Genomic DNA, 23,457 nt, shown 5'->3' with positions numbered 1-23,457 from the left:
CAGTAAAAAGTGGTTTTTAGCGTGTGACAGCTGCCTAGCATAAAAACCCACTATAAATAGTAAATCAAACCCCCCTACTTCCCTTCCGAGCCCCGACGTGTGTTGGGGTTAGGTTTGGAGTTAGAATTGGGGGGTTTCCACTGTTCAGGTACATCAGGGGTTCTCCAAACGCGACATGGCATCTGATCTCAATTCCAGCCAATTTTGCACTGAGTTTCCACTGTTTAGGCACATCAGGGGCTCTCCAAATGCGTCACTACTTCACTTCCGAGCCCCGATGTGTGCCCATACAGTAGATTACTCCCACATATGGGGTACCAGCGTACTCAGGACAAATTGGACAACAACCTTTGGGGTCCAATATCTCCTGTTACCCTTAGGAAAATAAAAAAATGGACTAAAAATCATGGTTGTGGAAAAAATATGATTTTTTCATTTTCACGCCTGGGTGTTATAAACTTCTGTGAAGCATTTGGGGGTTCAAAGTGCTCACCACACATCTAAATAAGTTCCTTGGGAGGTCTAGTTTGCAAAATGGGGTCACTTGTGGGGGGTTTCCACTGTTTAAGCATATCAGGGGCTCTCCAAAAGCAACATGGTGTCCAATCTCAATTCCAGCCAATTTTGCGTTGAAAAGGTCAAACGGCGCTCCTTCCCTTCCGAGATCTGCTATGCGCCGAAACAACGGTTCCCCCCACATATCAGATTTCAGCGTACTCAGGACAAATTGCGCAATAACTTTTGGGGTCCAATTTCTCCTCTCACCCTTGGTAAACTAAAAAAAATTGGACCTGAAGTAAGTTTTTTTTGTGAAAAAAAAGTTAAATGTTCATTTTTTTTTTAAACATTCAAAAAATTCCTGTGAAGCACCTGAAGGGTTAATAAACTTCTTGAATGTGGTTTTGAGCACCTTGAGGGGTGCAGTTTTTAGAATGGTGTCACTTTTGGGTATTTTCTATCAAATGTGATGTGGTCCCTAAATAAAATGGTGTGGTAAAAATGAGAAATCACTGGTCAACTGGTCAACCCTTATAACTTCCTAACAAAAAAAAATTTTGGTTTCAAAATTGTGCTGATGTGAAGTAAACATGTGGGATATGCTACTTATTAAGTATTTTGTGTGCCATATCTCTGTGATTTAAGGGCATGAAAATCCAAATTTGGAAAATTGCAAAATTTTCAAAATTTTTGCCAAATTTTCGTTTTTTTTTCACAAATAAATGCAAGTTATATCAAAGAAATTTTACCACTAACACGAAGTACCATATGTCACGAGAAAACAATGACATTAACGTGCAAACCACCCTTGGGGGTTAAGGGGTTAAAGACACCCTTTTAGTTTTTCTGACAGTAGAACATAATTCAGCCATTAGCAATTTGCAAATTGATTTTAAAGGGAACCTGTCAACAGGATTGTGCATAGTATCCTACGCACAGTGTCAGGTGGGCGCTTTTATACTGAACAAAATGATACCTTGGTTGATGAAATCCATCTTGTGGCTGTATATTTATTTTCAAGTTTGTGTTAATGATGTGCTCGTATCCTAAGGCAGGGTTCATGTATGTGGTGCTCTGATTAGGTATTCATAATGCAGAAAGCTCTCAATCTGCACATGTGCGGCCACTGTGTTCTGAGGGCCAGTGCAGGAGCGCACACAAAAGGAAATCGTCGCCACTGAACACTGACACGTGTTTTGCGCTCTGGTCTCCGGAACACAGTGGGCAGCGCATGCGCACATTGAGAGCATCACTTGCTGATAGATGCTACTGCTCATGCACCGCCGATGGCGCCATTTTGTTGAGGCATTTTTTTTAAACCAGAATATTAAATGCGCAGGCGCAGTATTTAAAATAGGAGGCAGGTCTCTGAAGGTTAAAGGATGCTTATAATCCAGTCCAATCATGAAGATTGTTAACTGAAAAGGTTTAATGCAAAACTGATTATCTTCGGGTAAAAAGACCAAAAAAAAACAAGTGTTAACCATTAACCCTGTGAGTTAAAACCAAAAAAACAAACAAAAAAACCCCAACCCTTTAGTTTACTGTTTCACATGAGGAAACAACTCAGGCAGAGAGAGATAGAGATTAGAGATGAGCGAACTTGTTTGGAAAACATTTACCAATCTCAAAATCAGCACAAACGTTGCGCATCCAGATTCGTGTTCAAATTCACAAGCATTTTTCTCAAAATTGGCAAAATTAAGCCAAAATTCCATAAATGATTGATTTTCCACTAAGGCTGTGTGCACACGTTGACTCTGATCAGCAGTAACATTACCATCTGTAAGATCGTTACCGGAGGTAACCTCTATGACGTCACCCTCAGTTACTGACGCTGCATTCCCAGCTGGGCTGAGCTGCGGTAACTTCGGTGAGATCCCCGCTAGCACCGTGAGCGCTTACTGCGTGGGACAGAACGACAGACAGGTATGGTATATTGTTAGTTTTTTATTTTATTTTTATTACAGGAGATCGAGGCTTTGCTTGGATTAGGCGTTCAGTAAGTATGGTTTAATTGAGATTAACAAAAGAGTCTGTGTCATTTTTTTCAAATAAAGACCTTATTCTGGCTGTGTCTTTATTTACAATACAACTATAGGATTAGTAATGGATGGATGTCTTATAGACACCTCTTCATTACTAAACCGTCGGCTTGATGTCACCTGACAACACAAAGGTGACATTAACCCCAGAAATATTACCCCACTTGCCACCACTACAGGGCTAGTGGGAAGAGCTGGGCAAAGCGCCAGAATTGGCGCATCTAATAGATGTGCCTTTTCTGGGCAGCTTCGGGCTGCTATTTTTAGGCTGGGGGGTCAACATCAATGACCCCTTACCGGCCTGAGAATACCAGCCCCCAGCTGTGAGCTTTAGCAAGGCTGGTTGTCAAAAATGGGGGGAGCCCCAAGCCGTTTCTTTAAATAATTAAAAAAAAAAAGTGGGGACCCCACTATTCTTGAAAGCCAGCCTTGCTGAAGCAAACAGCTGAGGGTTGCAGCCCCCAGCTTTGAGTTTTGTCTGGCTAGTTATCAAAAATAGGGGTGAACCCATGCCACTTTTTTTTTTAATTACCATATTTATTTGCAGCGCAGGAATGGCAGATGAATACTTCCATCCGCCGCTCCTGCTGTCACTGATATTAGCAGCAGCAGGGTAAGGCCTCTTTCACACATCAGGTTTTCGGCGTCAGGCACGATCCGGCGCTTTTGACTAAAACCGGATCCGGCGAAATGCAATGCCGGATCCGGTTTCCCCCCCATTGACTTGCATTAGAGCCGGATCGAGCCGGATGGCCATGCGTTTCATCCGATTTTCGCCGGATCCGGCAATGTGACGCGATCCGGCGTCTGGAAAAAACGGCTACTGTAACGTTTTTTGTCTCCGGCGAAAAAGCCGGACACGCCGGATCCGGCGTGTCCGGCTTTTTCATACAATGAAAGCCTATGAGCGCCACAATGCGCCTGATCCGGCGACAGCCGGATCCGGCGGCCGGATCCGGTTTCTTTGGTCTGAGCATGCTCAGTAGCTCTGCCCACAGGACATATATAAAAGCAAGACAATGGGACCCTCAGCCACACCCAACATGCCACCCAAGCCAAGAACCAGGAGCAGGAGAAGGCAGCAGACATCTGCAGCAGCAGCACCATCAGCACCACCCCAAATGGAGCAGCATGCTGAACAACGGGAGGGGAGTCCAGCAGCAGATGAGAGACGGTAATTATCAAATCCCCCATTCCTCCAAACTAGGGCTATGGAATATCAAGATATTCATTGGCCCTTTGTTTCTCTTTATTCAACAGCCGCCCAATAGATGCAGCAGCAGCAGCAATGGCAGCAGCAGAAACACCACCCACAGCCATGGAGTCTGGCCATGAGGAAGACAGCACATCTTCTGGGAGCCCTCCCTCGCATCGTCAGTGTTTGACGGTAAGTTTTTATTTCCAAAATCCATCATCTCTGTAATATATGTGTATTCATTGCCTTTTATTTCAAAACAGGAATCACAAGATGAAGAGGAGCTCCCAGAAGAAGAAGGAAGGGGTGGACAGACACTTGGAGTGGGCTCACAATTGGTAAGTTTTTTGCATCAAACGCAGAAACACAACATCACACTACACACAACACATAGAAAACAATGTTCTGCAGACCACACACAGCAAACAAATGCCTACATCCAAAGACATAACATTTTTTGTTTTCTTCTCTAGTCTTCCCAATCTGGTGCTCGGCCAAGAGGTCCTCGCAGTGCCTCCCAGGGTCGTCGGCGACAGCAACGCGGCGGTCACCAGCGTGTAAGTATAAATATTTTTGCTTTGTTTTTTTTGCACTTTTTATTTCATTTCTTTTGTGGAGGCTAATTATGTTATTTTTGTCTTTTTCTTTAACAGCTTTCACAGCATGCTCCCGACTCTGACGGTGAGGATGGAGGGATTGATGTGGACCGCCTCATCGATCTCATCAGAGAAAGGGAGCCGCTCTGGAATATGGCTGACCGCCGCCATGCTGACCTGATCGTTACCCGACGACTCTGGGAGGAAATCTGTTCGCTCCTTGTGGACCGCTGGGAGGACCTCGAAGCTCGGGCCCAGATTAAAGAGCGTAAGTATATACAGTACCGGTTGCTTGATTTAAACCAGTGTTTCCCGAACTCCAGTCCTCGTGGTCCCCACGGATCATGTGTTCAGGATTTCTATTTACTTTGGAAATCCTGAAAACATGACCCCTGGGGACCATGAGGACTGGAGTTTGGGAAACACTGATGTTGTATACTAACCACTTTGTCCTTTCTCGTTTCAGGGGAGAGAATTGTGAAGCGGTGGCGGTCTGTGAGGGATCGTTTCAAGAAGGAGTTCAATAAAGAGATGCGGGCCCCGAGTGGATCTGGAGGACGCAGGAGCAAGTACAAGTACGCACGAGCCCTGTCGTTCCTCCGGGAGACAATGCTCACCAGAAGGTAAATATTACACACCACATGTGACAAAAAAATGTTTAGATGTAACTTTTTTTTTTTCAGCCAGGGCCATACCATGTCACTATTGTTTTTTTTTCTCTTTATTCCACAGCACGGTGAGCAGCACTCGGGAGCCTGCACGATTGGACCCTTCTGAGGCGATCCCTGAGGAGACCGGCACCGAGGGACACTTCGACCGCACCGGTACATCTGCACCTTCCCAGCCTTCCCACACATTCGACCCATCTGTCCCATCCACCAGCACAGGAGCATCGTGGCCGCCTACATTACATGAAGCTGCTGGTGAGGAGATCGCTTTCCCTTTACCCCACCCTTCTGCCCCTGCCACCTCTGGTACACCTGCGGGTACTGGGCGGCAGCGGCAGAGGGGTCAGGAAAAGAGTTATGCGCCAGAGTTCTTGCATCTGAATGCATCTTTCCAGAACTGTCTAAAAGTCTTGTCAGAGCAAATCTCCGCAGGCTTTCAGCAGATCAACTCCAGCATTCTGGAGGTGAAGACACTTCTGCAAACCATGCATTCAGAAGCAAGTTCTTCGCCAAACCACACCTTTTTCAGGTTTGTTGTGGAGCGCATGGCAACACTATCTCCTACCCAGCAGATGCATGTAATGCATTCGTGCCACGGTGCTTTACAGCAGGTTACCTCCCAACCTCCACCTCCCACCACTGTAGTTCCTCCACCTGCACCCCCTCCAGCCACTTTCCATCCTCCCCCTCCTATTACATCTGCACCCCCTCCAGCCACTTTCCATCCTCCCCCTCCTATTACATACCAGCAACCTCCCCAGTACCAGCAACCTCCCCAGTACCAGTCATCTCCCCACTTCCAGCAACCTGCCCCGCATCAAACTCCTTCCCCGTACCAAACTCCTTCCCCGTACCAAACTCCTTCCCCGTACAACTTTCCATCAACATCATCTGCTCCTACAGTCCCTGCCCAACCCTCCACTCCACCGCCCACCACCTCTTCTGCCTCCCACATGTCCACCCATTCTGTAGCTTTTTCCACACCATCACCTCTAACTGTTCCTTCCCCACCACGATCCCAATCCTCTCTCCACACTCCCAGTGTCGAAGTGTCCCGCAGCCCCTCCAGCAGTATTTCCACCCCACACTACACAGATTTATGATGTGTTTTGTAATAAAAATGCCCATGTTTTTTTCAAACCTTTATTAAAAAAGTTTTTTTAACTTTAAAAACAGTTTACAAACAAAAAAATATTTTAAATAAAAAGTTAAATTATTGTTTACACTGGTTGTCTGTCATTTCTTTCTGCGGCGAAATATGTTTAAAAAAAAGGTTAAATAAAGGGTATTTAAAAGGTAAAAAGGTATTCAAAACCAGGTATATAACTGTGGGTAAATTTTAGCTTTTTGCCACAGTTGTGTTCCTGGTTGTGTTTGAAGCAAAGTATTTAACCTAAAAAGTTGTGTTTATTGTTGGTGATTTCATAACAATGTACACAACTTTTGTTAAAAGGTGAAATACTTTGCATAAAACACAACCAGGTACACACCTGTGGCCTAAAGCTAAAAATAGAGACCATGACAAGATAGCCAACTTTGGTTGGCAAAGGTATATACTGTTGGTACAGAAGGTACACAAGTTTGGTTTGGGCACAAATCTTTCACACTCTGTCATCCTGCCTGTGTACTCTGCCTTGAGGTGACAAAGTATAGTGCAAAATTGTCCCTCATTACTGAAACCGTCACAGAACTTCTAGTGGTAATGTCATGGTAATCTTGCAAGGTGGTTTCTTCAGAGGTGTCCTCAATGGAAATGGGTTCCTTGCAGATAACAAAATTGTGGAGTACCACGCAAGCTTTGATCACCTCGTCAACAGTTTCTGTCTTGAGGTTGATCGCAGTCAATAGGACCCGCCATTTGGCTGTCAGAATACCAAAGGTACATTCAACCATTGTTCTTGCTCTTGTGAGGCGGTAATTAAAAATGCGTTTTGGTCTTGTCAATCCTCTGCTAGAGTATGGTTTCAAAAGGTGTTCTGACAGCTGGAAGGCTTCATCCCCTACACAGACAAATGGCATAGGTGGACCAGATGTTTGCGGCAGCGGTCTAGGGGGTGGGAACTGGAAGGTGTTTCCATACAGTTTATGCCCCATGGCAGACAGTTTGAAGACTTGAGAGTCATTGGAGCGGCCATAGGCCCCAATATCCACAGCAATAAATTTGTATGCCGCATCAGCGATGGCCATGAGGACAATTGAAAAATATTTCTTGTAATTGAAATATTCCGATCCCGATGGCTTTACAATGCGGATATGTTTCCCGTCCACAGCGCCCAAGCAGTTGGGAAACTGACATATCTGTTGAAACTTGTCAGCAATTTCAATCCACCTCTCTGTTGTGGGCTCTGGTAAAAACTCTTCAGCTAAGGAGTCCCACAGTGCACGGCATGTGTACTTCACTATTCCTGATATGGTGGAAATCCCGAGTCTGTACTGGAAATGCAGTGACGAAAGGGATTCTCCAGTTGCAAGAAATCTGTGGGGAATTAAAAAACAATCAATTAGTTTAAAATCACAGCATTACATACCAAAACTCAGCTATAACACTTGGAGCTACAAACTACCACCAACAAGATTGCAGTGAAAGTGTGCTCTGATGCGATCACATCCAATAAATGTGGCTTACCTTAAAGTCACCATCAGACGCTCTGCGGGTGAAACAGAGAAGCGGCAATAGGTGTCTGCTTTTCTTATGAGGTGTGCAATGCGCTCCACCAAGTAATCAAAATTCTCCATTTTCATCCGAACATATCCAAAAAATTTATCTGGGTTTCGTCGAAGGTCCATGCAGAGTGTAGAATAGATCCCACGCGTCATTCTCTTGGCTGTGATGGGGTGGATCCACAAACGTCGTCTACGATGCCTGATGCGCTGCTGTCTCGCTCTCTCCTTCTCCAGAACAATCACCCTCAAACGATTCGCCTCCGCTGTAAAATCCGCCAAATTCTTCAAAATATTTCCAATGACAACATCCATCTTCGCCAGTAACTTGCTCTTCTCTCCAACCTGCACTTTCTCCTCGACAACCTGTCAAAGAAGGGCTGTAGGAACACTCTTTATATAGTTTTCCAGTAGCCAATCCCGTTCGGAAGGCCACAAGGGTCAATTTTAAAAACCGGATCCGGCGTAATCCGTTGAAAAACGGATAGAAAAACGGATGAACCGGATGAGACGGATCCGGTTTTGTCTGTCAAGAAAAAGACGGATCCGGCAGAAAACCGGATCCGTCACATCCGGTTTTACTAAACATTTGCCGGATCCAGCGTTCCGGCACGACGCCGGATCGCGCCTGACGCCGAAAACCTGATGTGTGAAAGTAGCCTTATGCTGATGGGAGTAATAGTTCCATCAGCCGCCACCTGCTCTCTTATATTACTTAAATGTAACTCTCATCACATTCTCCCTTGCTTGCAACGATCACTGGCAGTGTGGGTGAGAACGAGGAAAGCCATGTTCAGCACCCGGCGCAGGAAACAGCGCTTACTGTAACACTTCTTCCCTGGCGCCAATGCGTGTCACATGGATGACATCAATGTGTGTTATGTGTATGCACGTGTGTGGGACATTTTTTGTCCCGTGCTGACTTTAAAAAACAGACATGTCAGCGTGTTTTGCCCACGGACACATGGTTCGTGGAAACACACTGACATGTGCACAGACCCTTTCATTTGAATGGGCAAATAGCACTCCATTCCCCCTGAGTCTCTCCGCATGGCTAAGTAGTGCTGTAGTAGTACATCAGGGGCTCCCCAAACGCAACATGGCGTCCGATCTTAATTCCAGCCAATTTTGTATTGATAAGTCAAATGGTACTCCTTCGCTTCCGAGCTCTGCCATGCGCCCAAACAGTGGTTTACCTGCACATATGGGGTATCGGCGTACTCAGTACAAATTGCACAACTTTTGGGATCCAATTTCTCCTGTTGCCCTTGGTAAAATAAAAAGAATTGGATCTGATGTAGATTTTTTGTGAGAAAATGTTAAATGTTCATTTTTTTTAAACATTCCAAACATTCCTGTGAAGCACCTGAAGGGTTAATAAACTTCTTGAATGTGGTTTTGAGCACCTTGAGGGGTGCAGTTTTTAGAATGGTGTCACTTTTGGGTATTTTCTATCATATAGACCCCTCAAAGTGACTTCAAATGTGATGTGGTCCGTAAAAATAAAATGGTGTTGTAAAAATGAGAAATCGCTGGTCAACTTTTAACCCTTATAACGTCCTAAGAAAAAAAAATGTTAGTTCCAAAACTGTGCTGATATAAAGTAAACATGGGGGAAATGTTACTTATTAAGCATTTTATGTGACATATCTCTGTGATTTAAGGGCATGAAAATTCAAAGTTGTAAAATTGCTAAATTTTCAAAGTTTTTCCCAAATTTGTTTTTTTTTTTCACAAATACACGCAAGTCATGTCAAAGAAATTTTACTACAATCATGAAGTACTATATGTCATGAGAAAACAATGTCAGAATCACCAGGATCCATGGAAGTGTTCCAGAGTTATTACCTCATAAAGGGACTGTGGTCAGAATTGTAAAAATTGGCCCGGGCATTAACATGCAAACCACCCTTGGGGGTAAAGGGTTTAAAATTAACCTACCTTTAAAATTATAGACTGTTCATGTCTGTTAGGGCTGGTGGAATGCACCAAATTATAAAATAATAGTAGGTGCGTTCGCAGCCCAGGGTCCACCGTGCAGAGGTGGTACACTGCTGCTAGGTAATGGCGGAAGAATAGAGCGGTGTAAAACAGTCACACGTGGGTTGCGTCACCCAATGTGAACAGGTGCGAACTCTGTTAATGCACAGAGTCGCACAACCGCTGAACGTAAATGCCGGAGCCTGTTTAGCTCACAGAGCCCGGCCAATAGAGCACACAGCGTACGGCCACAGAACTCTACCCCAAGGACACGGGGTTAGAGTCCCTCTAGGCCCACTGCGCATGTGGCATCGCTGCCGCGAGCGCCACTATAGACTCTGGCTATGAAGTGGAGCACGTGCACTGAGGCGTGCCGAGTCCCTGGTAAGGACTGATGCCTGACTCAACCTCTGTCCTACCTACACCTAAGCCTGGGCGCTAGCAGGCTAGGCTGCACAACACATGCGTACCAAGGGTAGGGGTTTCTTAATTAGTAATTCGCCAGAGACATTCATACGTGCATACATCACTCACTCCATATAATCTGTAAATACAGTGGCCATGCGAACCTTTTATAGCCGCGGGCATCCAGGACCTTCCTGGCTTCTCGGATGGGCCAATCCGAGCAGGAGCAGGACCTGAGCATGTGACCTTCGATCTCCAATGGGAGATCACTCCACAGGCATGCTCAGTGGCCCGACATGGGGACTTAGTCCCTGGAGAATCTCGCTGCTGAGCAGCATGTATTGTCATAGCTGCGCCAGAGGCCGGCTACAGACTCGAGGGCGACAGGAGCCACGGTCCTCAGGCTCTCAGACGGGACTATCAGCCGAGGCGCCTCCTCCGATGACACCAAGGAGTGGGAGAGAGCATCGGCATGGACGTTCTTCTCCCCAGAGAGAAAATGCAGGGTGAAGTGGAAACGGGAGAAGAACAAGGACCATTTGGTCTGGCGAGAATTCAGCCGCTGGGCTGTTTGTAAATAGACCAAATTCTTGAGGTCGGTGAACACCTGGAAAGGGTGGCGAGCCCCCTCCAGGAGGTGACTCCACTCTGAAAAGGCCAACTTCATTGCTAGCAACTCCCGGTCCCCGATGGAATAATCCCTCTCCGCCGGTGTGAAGGTCTTGGAGAAGAAGAAGCATGGGTGCTTCCGACCTTGCGAGTCCTTCTGGAACAGGAATGCTCCAGCACCGATGGAAGAGGCATCCACCTCCAAAATGAAGGGTTTATCCACATCGGGGCGATGTAGAATGGGAGCGCTAGCGAAATGGGATTTAATAGAGGAGAAGGCCTTGGAGACAGGTTCTGACTACAACTTGGGGTTTGAGCCCTTCTTGGTGAGGGCTACCAAGGACGCTCCCAAAGTTGAAAAGTGAGGAATGAATTGGCGATAGTAATTTATGAACCCCATAAAGCGCTGCACCGCTTTGAGAGAATGGGGTTCCTGCCAATCCATTACCACCTGTAGCTTGGCAGGATCCATGGCCAAACCCTGGGCTGAGATGATATAGCCCAAGAAAGGCAAGGACTCCTGCTCAAACACACACTTCTCCAACTTGGTATAGAGGGAGTTTGCCCGCAGGAGGTTGAAAACTTTGTAAACATCTCTCCGGTGGGAGTCAATATCTGGATACTAGATGAGAATATCATCCAGATAGACTACTACCGAGGTGGTAAGCATATCCCAGAAGATATATCGTTCACAAAGTCTTGGAAGGTGGCTGGGGCATTACAGAGTCCGAAGGGCATCACCAGATATTCATAGTGCCCGTCTCTGGTGTTAAATTCCGTCTTCCATTCGTCCCCATCACGGATGCGAATCAGGTTGTAAGCCCCCCGCAGATCAAGTTTGGTAAACACTCTCGCTCCCCGTAGCTTATCAAACAGCTCCGATATCAGGGGAAGCGAGGAAAGACCTGCGGGGGACTCGGTGGAGGCAACCTGGATGCATTCCCTCAGACATCTACCCTCACATGACTTACTCCAACCAAGAATTCTCCCAGAGGCCCACTCTATATGGGGAGAGTGATACCGCAACCAGAGGACCCCTAGAAGGACCTGGTCAATACCCTCAGGCATGACGAGGAGGGATATCGTCTCCTGATGAGATGGAGACACCGAGTGGAGCGGTTTGGTGGGTAATCTGTGAGGGCAGAGTCGCGCCATTCACTACTCTGACGGTGACTGGTGTAGACATCATAACCAGGGGTATAGCGTGCCGTTGAGCGAAGGCAGATGACATAAAATTGCCCTCCGCTCCAGAATCCACGCAAACCTCTACCGCCAGAGTGGAAGAACCAAACCCAAGTGTCCCCCTTAAAGGACAACTTGGAGGAAAACGCCGCTGATTCTAGTGAGCCGCCTCCTACGGCCACTAGGGGCGAGCATCTTTCCAGCCGCTGTGGGCACTGGTTGGCAAAGTGACCGGACTGCCGGCAACCATGACAGATCACAGGGGCTCGAGCGGGCCGGGGCCTGGATCCCTCGCGGGAAGCCCCCTGACGCTAGGACGCCCGATCGGGAGATTCCAGAGGTTTGGCAAAACTGGGTGCCAACCTAAAGCTCTGCCTACATTGGGCCCGCTCCAACCTTCGCTCGACAAAGCGAAGGTCTATACGGGTGGAGACGGTGATAAGCTCCTCCAGTGTAGCAGGAATCTCCCTGGTGGCCAGAGCGTCCTTCACATGGCCAGCCAAACCTCTCCAGAATGCCAGAATGAGGACCTTATCTGGCCACTCTAATTCCGAGGCCAGCGTCCGGAACTGGATGGCAAAGTGGCTGTCCATGGACAAACCCTGTGACAATGCCAGCAGCCGGAGCGCGGTGTCATGGGTGACTCGCGGTCCCAGGAAGACATGCTTCAGAGTGTCCAGGAACCGAGAGGCACTCTGCACCACATGATCACTACGCTCCCACAGCGGTGTGGCCCACTCCAAAGCCCTGCTCGACAAGAGGGAAATAATAAATCCCACTTTGGCCCACTCGGAGGGGAATCGTGCTGCCAGCAGCTCCAGCTGTATCGAGCACTGGCTCACGAAACCCCTACAAGAGGCACTATCACCCGAGAACTTCTCGGGCAGTAGGAGACGGGACAAAGTCGGGGCAGGGATGGCAGAGGTCACACGGGAGACAGCATCTGTGGCTGCCTGAACAGCGACCGCAGTAACATCCGCAGCTGAGGCTGGACGTTCGAGAGCCGCCAACCTGCCCTGCAGCTGCCAGATGTACTGCAGCAGTCGCTGTTCATCCACCATTACTAGCCAGACCCTGGCGCTAGGATAATGTTAGGGCTGGCGGAACGCACCAAATTATAAAATAATAGTAGGTGCATTCGCAGCCCAGGGTCCACCATGCAGAGGTGGTACACTGCTGCTAAGTAATGGCGGAAGATTAGAGCAACGTAAAACAGTCACACGTGGGTTACGTCACCCAATGTGAACAGGTACGAACTCTGTTAATGCACAGAGCCGCACAACCGCTGAACGTAAATGCCGGAGCCTGTTTAGCTCACAGAGCCCGGCCAATAGAGCGCACAGCGTACGGCCACAGAACTCTACCCCAATGACACGGGGTTAGAGTCCCTCTAGGCCCACTGAGCGCGCGGCGTCGCTGCCGTGAGCGCCACTATAGACGCTGGCTATGAAGTGGAGCACATGCACTGAGGCGTGCAGAGTCTCTGGTGAGGACTGATGCCTGACTCAACCTCTGTCCTACCTACACCTAAGCCTGGCGCTAGAAGGCTAGGCCGCACAACACATGCGTACCAAGGGTAGGGGTTTCTTAATGAGTCATTCACCAGAGACATTCATACGTGCATACATCACTCACTCCATTTAGTCTGTAAATACAGTCTTATCCTAGCGCATGGCCGAGCGGCCATGTGAACCTTTTATAGCAGTGGTCCCCAACCTTTTTTGCACCAGGGACCGGCATCAAGCAAGACCATTCTTCCATGGCCCGGCAGGGCGGGGATGGAGGTGTGACAGGGGCGGGGCTTTGTTCATAAGGGGGCGGTGCTATGGACGCGGTTGTAGTTTAGCAGTGCATACTTATCATTTAATTATAACATTTTTAATGTGACTCAACTCACCATAGGTTTTGAATGAGTGGGAGCACCTGGCTTGTTTCTCTGTTTCAGTGGGAGCACTGGGCTACTTCTACTGATGACCGTCACTTCTAATGATGATTGGAACCTACAAGGAAATGGAGCATTGAGCACTTAAGAAAAATTATACTGGAGTACTGTACATGCTGATTATTTTCTAATCATCAGAAAATGTATGTGTGGTCCCCCCCGTCCTGTCCAGCTCTGTGTGGCTCCCCCTGTTGTATGCATGGCTCCCCTGTCCCATCCTTGTATACATGGCTCTGCTCCCACTCTCCCATCCTGTATACATGTCTCTGCTCCCCTGTCCCATCCTGTATACATGGCTCTGCTCCCACTCTCCCATCCTGTATACATGGCTCCCCTGTCCCATCCTGTATACATGGCTCTGCTTCCACTCTCCCTCCCTTATATATATGGCTCGGCTCCCACTCTCCCTCCCTTGTATATATGGCTCGGCTCCCACTCTCCCTCCCTTGTATATATGGCTCGGCTCCCACTCTCCCTCCCTTGTATATATGGCTCGGCTCCCACTCTCCCTCCCTTGTATATATGGCTATGCTCCCACTCTCACTCCCTTGTATATATGGCTCTGCTCCCACTCTCCCGGCCTCCCCTGTATATATGGCTCCGCTCCCACTCTCCTGGCCTCCCTTGTATATGGCTCCACTCCCACTCTTCCCTGTATATATGGCTCCGCTCCCAGTCTCCCGGCCTCCCTTGTATATATGGCTCCGCTCCCAGTCTCCCGGCCTCCCTTGTATATATGGCTCCGCTCCCAGTCTCCCGGCCTCCCTTGTATATATGGCTCCGCTCCCAGTCTCCCGGCCTCCCCTGTATATATGGCTCCGCTCCCAGTCTCCCGGCCTCCCTTGTATACATGGCTCCGCTCCCACTCTCCCTCCCTTGTATATATGGCTCCGCTCCCACTCTCCCGGCCTCCCCTGTATATATGGCTCCGCTCCCACTCTCCCGGCCTCCCTTGTATATATGGCTCCGCTCCCAGTCTCCCGGCCTCCCTTGTATATATGGCTCCGCTCCCAGTCTCCCGGCCTCCCTTGTATATATGGCTCCGCTCCCAGTCTCCCGGCCTCCCTTGTATATATGGCTCCGCTCCCAGTCTCCCGGCTTCCCTTGTTTTATAGCCACGGGCGTCCAGGACCTTCCTGGCTTCTCGGATGGGCCAATCCGAGCAGGAGCAGGACCTGAGCATGTGACCTTCGATCTCCAATGGGAGATCACTCCACGGGCATGCTCAGTGGCCCAACATGGGGACTTAGTCCATGGAGAATCTCGCTGCTGAGCAGCATGTATTGTCATAGCTGCGCCGGAGGTGGCAGCAGCAAGCAAACCCACGGAGCTGGTCTGGGCAGAGCGCCTGGACCGATGAGTTTGCTGAGCAACCTCCTCTGCGGCTGGAGAGGAATGAGAGACCGCTGGAAGCAAGGCTCGGGATTCTCGCTGTGCAATGACAGAAATCTGACGCCTAACAATGTCTTTGTCAGTGAGCAAACTTACATAATCAGCAAGTGATCAAATACTTATTTCCATCACTGTATCTAGTATAACCATGTCTCCAACTAAGAGGATATATTGATAGTTTACCTGTCCAATACCAACAAGTCCAATTTTTCACGACAGACTAAGGCCGGGGTCATACTTGTGAGAAACTCGCACGAGTCTCGCATCTCAATACCCGGCACTGCCACCAGCACTCGGGACCGAAGTGTGCGGCTGCATGTATTTCTATGCAGCTGAGCACTCCGGTCCGAGTGCCGGTGGCAGTGCCTGGTATCGAGACGCAAGACTCATGCGAGTTTCTCGCCAGTGTGACCCCGGCCTAATACTTAGAATAGTATTGTCAGACTTAGCGTTATCAATTCCTTTTTATCACTCCAAGCTAGGATTGGTTGAACTGTTGAATTTTTAACAATTCAGTGTCTATAAGTACGTCTTAAGACTCCAGACTAGGAGAATTGACTGGATTTAATATGGTTTTATTTGGATTAGCGCAACCTTGTCCACCTTACAACTCCAACTAGAAGGATAAATTGGGACATAGATGTTTACCAACTAAATGGCAACCAGTCCAATTTATGACTAACTAGAAGGATCAACTAGACTTATAGTACAATGGTTTCATTCGGCCTAGCACCACTATGTGATCATACAACTCCAAAAAGGAGGATAAACTGGGACATACAGTAGATGTTTATCGACTGAAGTGTTGACCAGTCCATTGTATAACTCCAAACTCAGATCATTAACTGGACTTACAATAGTATTATTCGGTTTAGTGCAACCATATCCATCTTACAATTCCAAATAGGAGGATAAACTGAGACATATAAATTAAATGCTGACCAGTCCATTTTATGAATCCAGACTAAGAACATTTACTGAATTTACAATGGTTTGTTTGGCTTAGCGCAGCCATGTCCATCTTGAAACTCCAACCAGAAGGATAAACTGGGACATAGATGGTTTACCAAATTAAATTCTGACTGGTTCATTTTATGACTTCAGAATTAGGAAAAATGTCTGGGCTTACAATAGTTACATTTGATTTTATGCAATATGCACATACAAAGTAGGAATATACTGGGAATCTGTTGGGCAAACCAGCTTCATGCAGGACTGAAATTTTTGAAGGCTAGTACTGACTGGCCACCTCTTTATTTACAACAGACCCCTAGTATAATCTGGAATTCATTCTTCACCTAGCTCAAGGGCATTAGATTGCAGTAAAAAGGTAAAATGCAACACGTCAAAAAATCATGTTGAAGCAGTAGTGAAAAAACATAGCTGCAAACATGAGTCAGGTGGCTAACCATGCAAAGCCATTTAGCCCAATTTTAATTTACACCCCCAAAGGTCATACCTGGCCGAAGGCCACAACATGCCAAGCCATGAGGCAAAAACAGCAGGCCAATCACCAGACATGAAGTGTTTGGCCAAAACACAAGGCTATAGGCCAAATACCTAACAGAAGGCTGCGGGTCAAATGCCTAATACAAGGCTGCAGGCCAAATGCATAACTCGAGGCTGTAGGTCAAAGGTTATACATGAGTTAGCAGGTACTGGAGGCATATAATCCAGATTTTCCCAAGATAATGTTAACATTTTAGTGCCCAGCTATGTCAATGTAGTCACTGCAATTCTGACACTCTTAGGGCATTCTGTTCCTAGAGAACACCCTAAGGGTATGTGCACACGTTATGGATTGTGCTGCGGATTTTTCCGCGCAGATTTTGCTAAATCTGCAGGTAAAATGACCTGCATTTTACCTGCGGATTTTCTATAGATTTTGTGCGGATTTCCCCTCCATTTTTATACCTGCGGATTTCTATAATGAAAGAGGAGTAAAAATGCTGCGGAATCCGCACAAAGAATTGGCATGCTGCAGAAAATAAACCGGAATTTTCCGCAGCATGTGCACAGCGGATTTTGTTTCCCAAAGGTTTACATGGTACTGTACACCACATGGAAAACTGCTGCGGATCCACAGATGAATCCGCAATGTGTGCACAGACCATAAGGGTGCTCTAGTAGATTGCTGAAGGCTCCTCTGTCCGAAGGACTGGATACCATAATGAAGGAGGAAGTGGGAGTTGCTTTATCATTTTTTTCTCTTTGCTTCCTATCCAGTGATTGGATGGATCCTTCTATATCATGTGCCGTCAAGGAAGGGAAAATTTGAGAATTTTTCTAAATTTTTGTCAAATTTCCAATATATTTATATACAAATCATTCTGACCTAATTGTACCATGATTATAAAATACGATGTGTAACAGAAATATAATCTCACAATCTCCAGGATATGTAGAAATATTCCAGGATATAATCAAGTAAAGTACAAGGTGTCACGAAAAAAAACAATTTCAGAATCACTGGATACCTTGAATCGATCCAGTTATTACCACATAAAGGTGAAAATTGGTTTTGGCATTAAATCTCCTGCTCGTGAAGAACAAGTGCGCAGCCAATCAGGGGCAGTCATCACGCGACCCTGTGGTGCTGCATGCTTAAACAGCATGCATGACTTCTGTTCCAGAATGCCAAATGGAAGTGGCCGTTATCCAAGCCACAGTGACATCATCAGACTTCCCCAGAGCCGCTTGAACAGCGCCTTCTAGTGGCTCCTCAGGATTGCTGCTGCATAAGCACACAGGAGGAAACTACTGCCAGGTAGGAAATAAAAACCCGTAGTGTAGACTTTACTGGCAGCCACATGGGACTGCAGGCTTCCTAAACACACTGAGGCATTCAATGATCCTTCACCCTTGTTATTCTTCCTGTTTTTCAGGAGGGCAGATGCTTTCATTCTATGTTTTTGATGAGGCCAGGGTGCAAAAAACATTCTCATTTCACTTTGCCTGTACAAAAAATGAAGTAGAAAGTGATGAAAAGTTGTATGAACCGCAAAATGGTACCAATAAAAACTACAGCTTACACGAGAAATAACATATGTCCCCACACAGCTCAATTAACTAAATTACATAAAAATAAAAAAATCAGCGTATAGTGACACGAACCAAATTCTTTTAAGATTTTTTTTAATGCAGTAAAATATACATATATAAATAAAAAAAATCAGTTTAACCACAATCGTGCACAAGATACCAGGTGACCTTTACTCCATAGTAATACCACCAAGCAAGAGTATTTTTTTTTCTCCATTGTACCTCACAAAGCATTTTTTTTCCTGTTTTCAGTTTATTATATGGTAAATACCATATGTAATTCAGAAATACAACTTGACCACACAAAAATAAAAAGCCCTCATACAAATATTTGGGTAGAAAAATAAAAAAGTTCTTGCTTTCAGAATGGTATGAAGACAAGCGTGAAAAATGGCCATGGCAGGAATGAGTTAATAAGGGTTGTGTGATGTCGGTTTCTTGCAGAGTAAAGCTGGGTTAAAGGGGTTGGATAGTTTTTAATTTCCATGAACTTGATGGCATCAAGTTTTGGCCATTAGACCCTCAGTCACACCGAGATGTGTGGTTGTATCAGACTATGGTGTAAAATGAAGCCACATTAAAGTGCCGTTCCCGCAATTTGTAAAATCTCCAGTGAGGTATGTAGTAAAATACTTACCGGTCGCCATCTGATCCCTCTCCGCCATCTTACGACCGCAGCTCTGACTGGTGGGAAATATCTGCCAACCATTACTTTTCCTCAATGTAAGTCTATGAAAGCCTTGCTCTGATTCTCATAGATTCATTGAGAAGATCGAGCTGGTGAGAACGGCAATCACATAGTGCAGAGGACCACCACAGCGGCACTGGAAATGTGAAGACTGCGACCAGCAATGACTTTACTACTCATGGGGGGGAAAGCTGGAGAGGTACATGAACACCTTAGCAGTTCTGGGTGTGGAATTGGAGAGCGGAGAAATACTAACAATTTACATCTCGGCTCACTTCTTTCATGTATGTGCTGGATCAGATTATCAGTTTTTGGTCTGTAATAGTTTTTGATATCATCCGTTTTCTCAAGGAAAAAAATGTCAGTTCCAAAATTTCTCTTAGTAACTAGTGAAAAGCAGACTGTTTTAGGATAGCGTCAGCATGCGGTCCTTTTTTTCCCCTCCACTGACAAGTCTCTTGAAGGGATCAGTTCAGTCTGCAAAATAATTAGCACAATTTTCATTTTTTTTATGCTGACCAATCGACAAAATAAAACTTCACACCTGACTGATATAGCCAAGAATAGAATGTGTCAGTGCCCTGTTAGAGAAACACGGAGGTGTAGAGAGGACAGGATCGCTTCCCGTAACCCTGGTCCACATTAGTGCTCTCTGGCTGTGGACAGAATCGACAAGCATTTCTTTAACCCCTTCACTACCAAGGGTGGTTTGCACGTTCATGCCCAGGCCAATTTTTACAATTCTGACCACTGTCCTTTTATGAGGCCATAACTCTGAAACGCTTCCATGGATCCCGGTGATTCTGTCATTGTTTTCTTGTGACATATTGTACTTCATGTTAGGGGTAAAATTTCATTCAAATAACTTGTGTTTATCTGTGTAAAAAACAGAAATTTGGCGAAAATTTTGAAAATTTCGCAATTTTCCAACTTTGAATTTTTATGCTCTTAAATCAAAGAGATACGGCACACAAAAAACTTAATAAGTAACATTTCCCACATGCTTACTTTACATCAGCACAATTTTGTAACCAAAATTTTTTTTTGTTAGGAAGTTATAAGGGTTAAAAGTTGACCAGCGATTTCTCATTTTTGCAACACCATTTTATTTTTCATGGACCACATCACATTTGAAGCCACTTTGAGGGGTCTATATGATAGAAAATACCCAAAAGTGACACCATTCTAAAAACTGCACCCCTTAAGGTGCTCAAAACCACATTCAAAAAGTTTATTAACCCTTCAGGTGCTTCCCAGGAAATTTTTGAATATTTAAAAAAAAAATGAACATTTAACTTTTTTTCACACAAAAAATACTTCAGGTTCAATTTTTTTTTATTTTACCAAGGGTAACAGGAGAAATTGGAATGCAAAAGTTATTGTGCAATTTGTCCTGAGTACGCTGATACCTGATATGTGGGGGGGAACCACTGTTTCGGTGCATGGCAGAGCTCGGAAGGGAAGGAGCGCCGTTTGACTTTTTCAATGCAAAATTGGCTGGAATTCAGATCGGACGCCATGTCACGTTTGGAGAGCCCCTGATGTACCTAACAGTGGAAACCCCCCACAAGTGACCCCATTTTGGAAACTAGACCCCCCAAGGAACTTATCTAGATGTGTGGTGAGAACTTTGAACCCCCAATGGCTTCACAGAAGTTTATAACGTACAGCCGTACAATTGAAAAATCATATTTTTTCCACAAAAATGATCATTCACCCTCAATTCTTATTTTTCCAAGGGTAACAGGACCCTAAAAGTTATTGTACCATTTGTCCTGAGTACACTGATACCCCATATGTAGGTGTAAACGACTATTTGGGTGCATGGCAGAGCTCGGAAGGGAGGCAGCGCCATTTGACGTTTTTGGCTGGAATTGAGATCGGACACCATGTCGCATTTGGAAAGCCCCTGATGTACCAAAACCGTGGAAACCCCCCACAAATGACACCATTTTGGAAACTAGACCCCCCAAGGAACTTATCTAGATTTGTGGTGAGAACTTTGAACCCCCAAGGGCTTCACAGAAGTTTATAACGAACAGCGGTACAATTAAAAAATCATTTTTTCCATAAAAATGATGTTTTCACCCTCAATTCTTATTTTTCCAAGGGTAACAGGACCCTAAAAGTTATTGTGCAATTTGTCCCGAGTTTTTCCACAAACATGATCATTTAGTCCCCAATTTTTTTATTTTCCCAAGGGTACCAGGAGAAATTGGACCCCAAAAGTTGTTGTCCAATTTGTCCTGAGTACGCTGATACCTCATATGTGGGAGAAAACTACTGTATGGGCACTCGTCAGGGCTCGGAAGGGAAGTAGTGACGTTTTGGAATGCAGACTTTGATGGAATGGTCTGCGGGTGTCATGTTGCCTTTGGAGAGCACCTGATGTACCTAAACAGTGGAAACCCCCCACAAATGACACCATTTTGGAAACTAGACCCTCTAAGGAACTTATCTAGATGTGTGGTGAGCACTTTGAACCCCCAAGGGCTTCACAGAAGTTTATAATGCCCGGGCGTGAAAATAAAAAAATCATATTTTTTCCACAAACATGATCATTTAGTCCCCAATTTTTTTATTTTCCCAAGGGTACCAGGAGAAATTGGACTGCAAAAGTTGTTGTCCAATTTGTCCTGAGTACACTGATACCTCATATGTGGGAGAAAACTACTGTATGGGCACACGTCGGGGCTCGGAAGGGAAGGGGTGACGTTTTGGAATGCAGACTTTGATGGAATGGTCTGCGGGTGTCATGTGCATTTGGAGAGCCTCTGATGTGCCTACACTATTCAAACTCCCCACAAGTGACCCCATTTTGGAAACTAGACCCCCCACGGAACTTATCTAGATGTGTGGTGAGCACTTTGAACCCCCAAGTGCTACACAGAAGTTTATAACGCCCGGGCGTGAAAATAAAAAAATCATATTTTTTCCCACAAAAATGATATTTTTGCCCCCAATTTTTTATTTTCCCAAGGGTAACGGGAGAAATTGGACCCCAAAAGTTGTTTTGCAATTTGTCCTGAGTAGGCTGATACCCTATATGTGGGGGTAAAACACTGTTTGGGCACATGGCAGAGCTTGGAAGGGAAGAAGCACGATTTGACTTTTCCAAAGCAGAATTGACAGGAATTGAGATCAGATGCCATGTTGCGTTTGGAGGGCACCTGATGTGCCCAAACATTGGAAACCCCACAATTCTAACTCCAACCCTAACCCCAACACACCCCTAACCCTTATCTCAGCCCTAACCCTAGCCCTTACCCTAATGGGAAAATGGAAATAAATACATTTTTTTTATTTTATTATTTTTCCCTAACTAAGGGGGTGATAACGGGGGGTTTGATTTACTATTTATGGCGGTTTTTATGTTTGGCGGCTGTCGCACGCTAAAAGACGCTTTTTATTGTAAAAATAGTTTTTGCATCACCACATATTGAGAGCTATAATTTTTCCGTATTTTGACCCACCGAGTCATGTGAGGTCTTATTTTTTGCGGGACGAGTTGACGTTTTTATTGGTATCATTTTCGGGCATGTGACATCTTTTGATCGCTTTTTAGCTTTTTATTCCGTTTTTTGGGACGAAGAATGAACAAAAACCAGCGTTTCATGAATTTCTTTTGGGGGGTGCGTTTACACCGTTCCGCATGAGGTAAAATTGATAAAGCGGTTTTATTCTTCGGGTCAGTACGGTTACAGCGATACCTCATTTATGTAGTTTTTTTATGTTTTAGCGCTTTTATGCAATGAAAACAATTTTATATAAAAAACAATTATTTTTGTATTGCTTTATTCTGCGAGCTATAACTTTTTTATTTTTTCTCTGATGATGCTGTGTGGTGGCTCGTTTTTTGCGGGACAAGATGACGTTTTCAGCGGTACCATGGATATTTATATGCGTCTTTTTGATCGCGCGCTATTGCACTTTTTGTTCGGTGGTATGATAATAAATCATTATTTTTTGCTTCGTTTTTTATTTTTTAAGGGGTTTGCTAAAGGGGCTAACTAATGGGACAGTTTTATAAGGCGGGTCATTATGGACGCTGCGATACCAAATATGTGTACTTTTGTTTTGTTTTTTTATTTCCAAAAAATGAATTTATTAGGGAATATTTTTTTTTTAAAATTTATTTAGCGATTTTTTTAAAATTATTTTTACACTTTTTTTTAAACTTTATTAGGTTGTCCCAGGTGGGACATCACTGTCCTGTGACAGATCACTGATCTGTCACATCACAGATCACTGTGACAGATCAGCGATCTGTCACAGGCACTGCTGCAGACTTCCTCATGCCTGCGCTTTGCAGGCACTGAGGAAGCCAGCTCCCTGCAGGCCCCCGAAGGTCCCTGTCGCCATCTTGGATTCAGGGACCTGCAGGGATGGAGCCCCCCGCAGCAGCGCTGCACATTGCGCTGCTGTGGGGGGCTCAGGGAAGCACGGAGAGAGCCCCCTCCTTGTCGGTGCTTCCCTTTAAACTCCGGTACACCGCAATCGTGTTTAATCGTGGTGGTCCGTGACCGCCCCTGACACATTGTGCCGGGTTGTCAG

The sequence above is a fragment of the Dendrobates tinctorius genome, unplaced genomic scaffold, assembly GCF_039654945.1.
Source record: "Dendrobates tinctorius isolate UK_male_01 unplaced genomic scaffold, ASM3965494v1 ptg000350l, whole genome shotgun sequence".
NCBI lineage: Eukaryota > Metazoa > Chordata > Amphibia > Anura > Dendrobatidae > Dendrobates > Dendrobates tinctorius.
Note: the sequence above shows the minus strand (reverse complement) of the source record.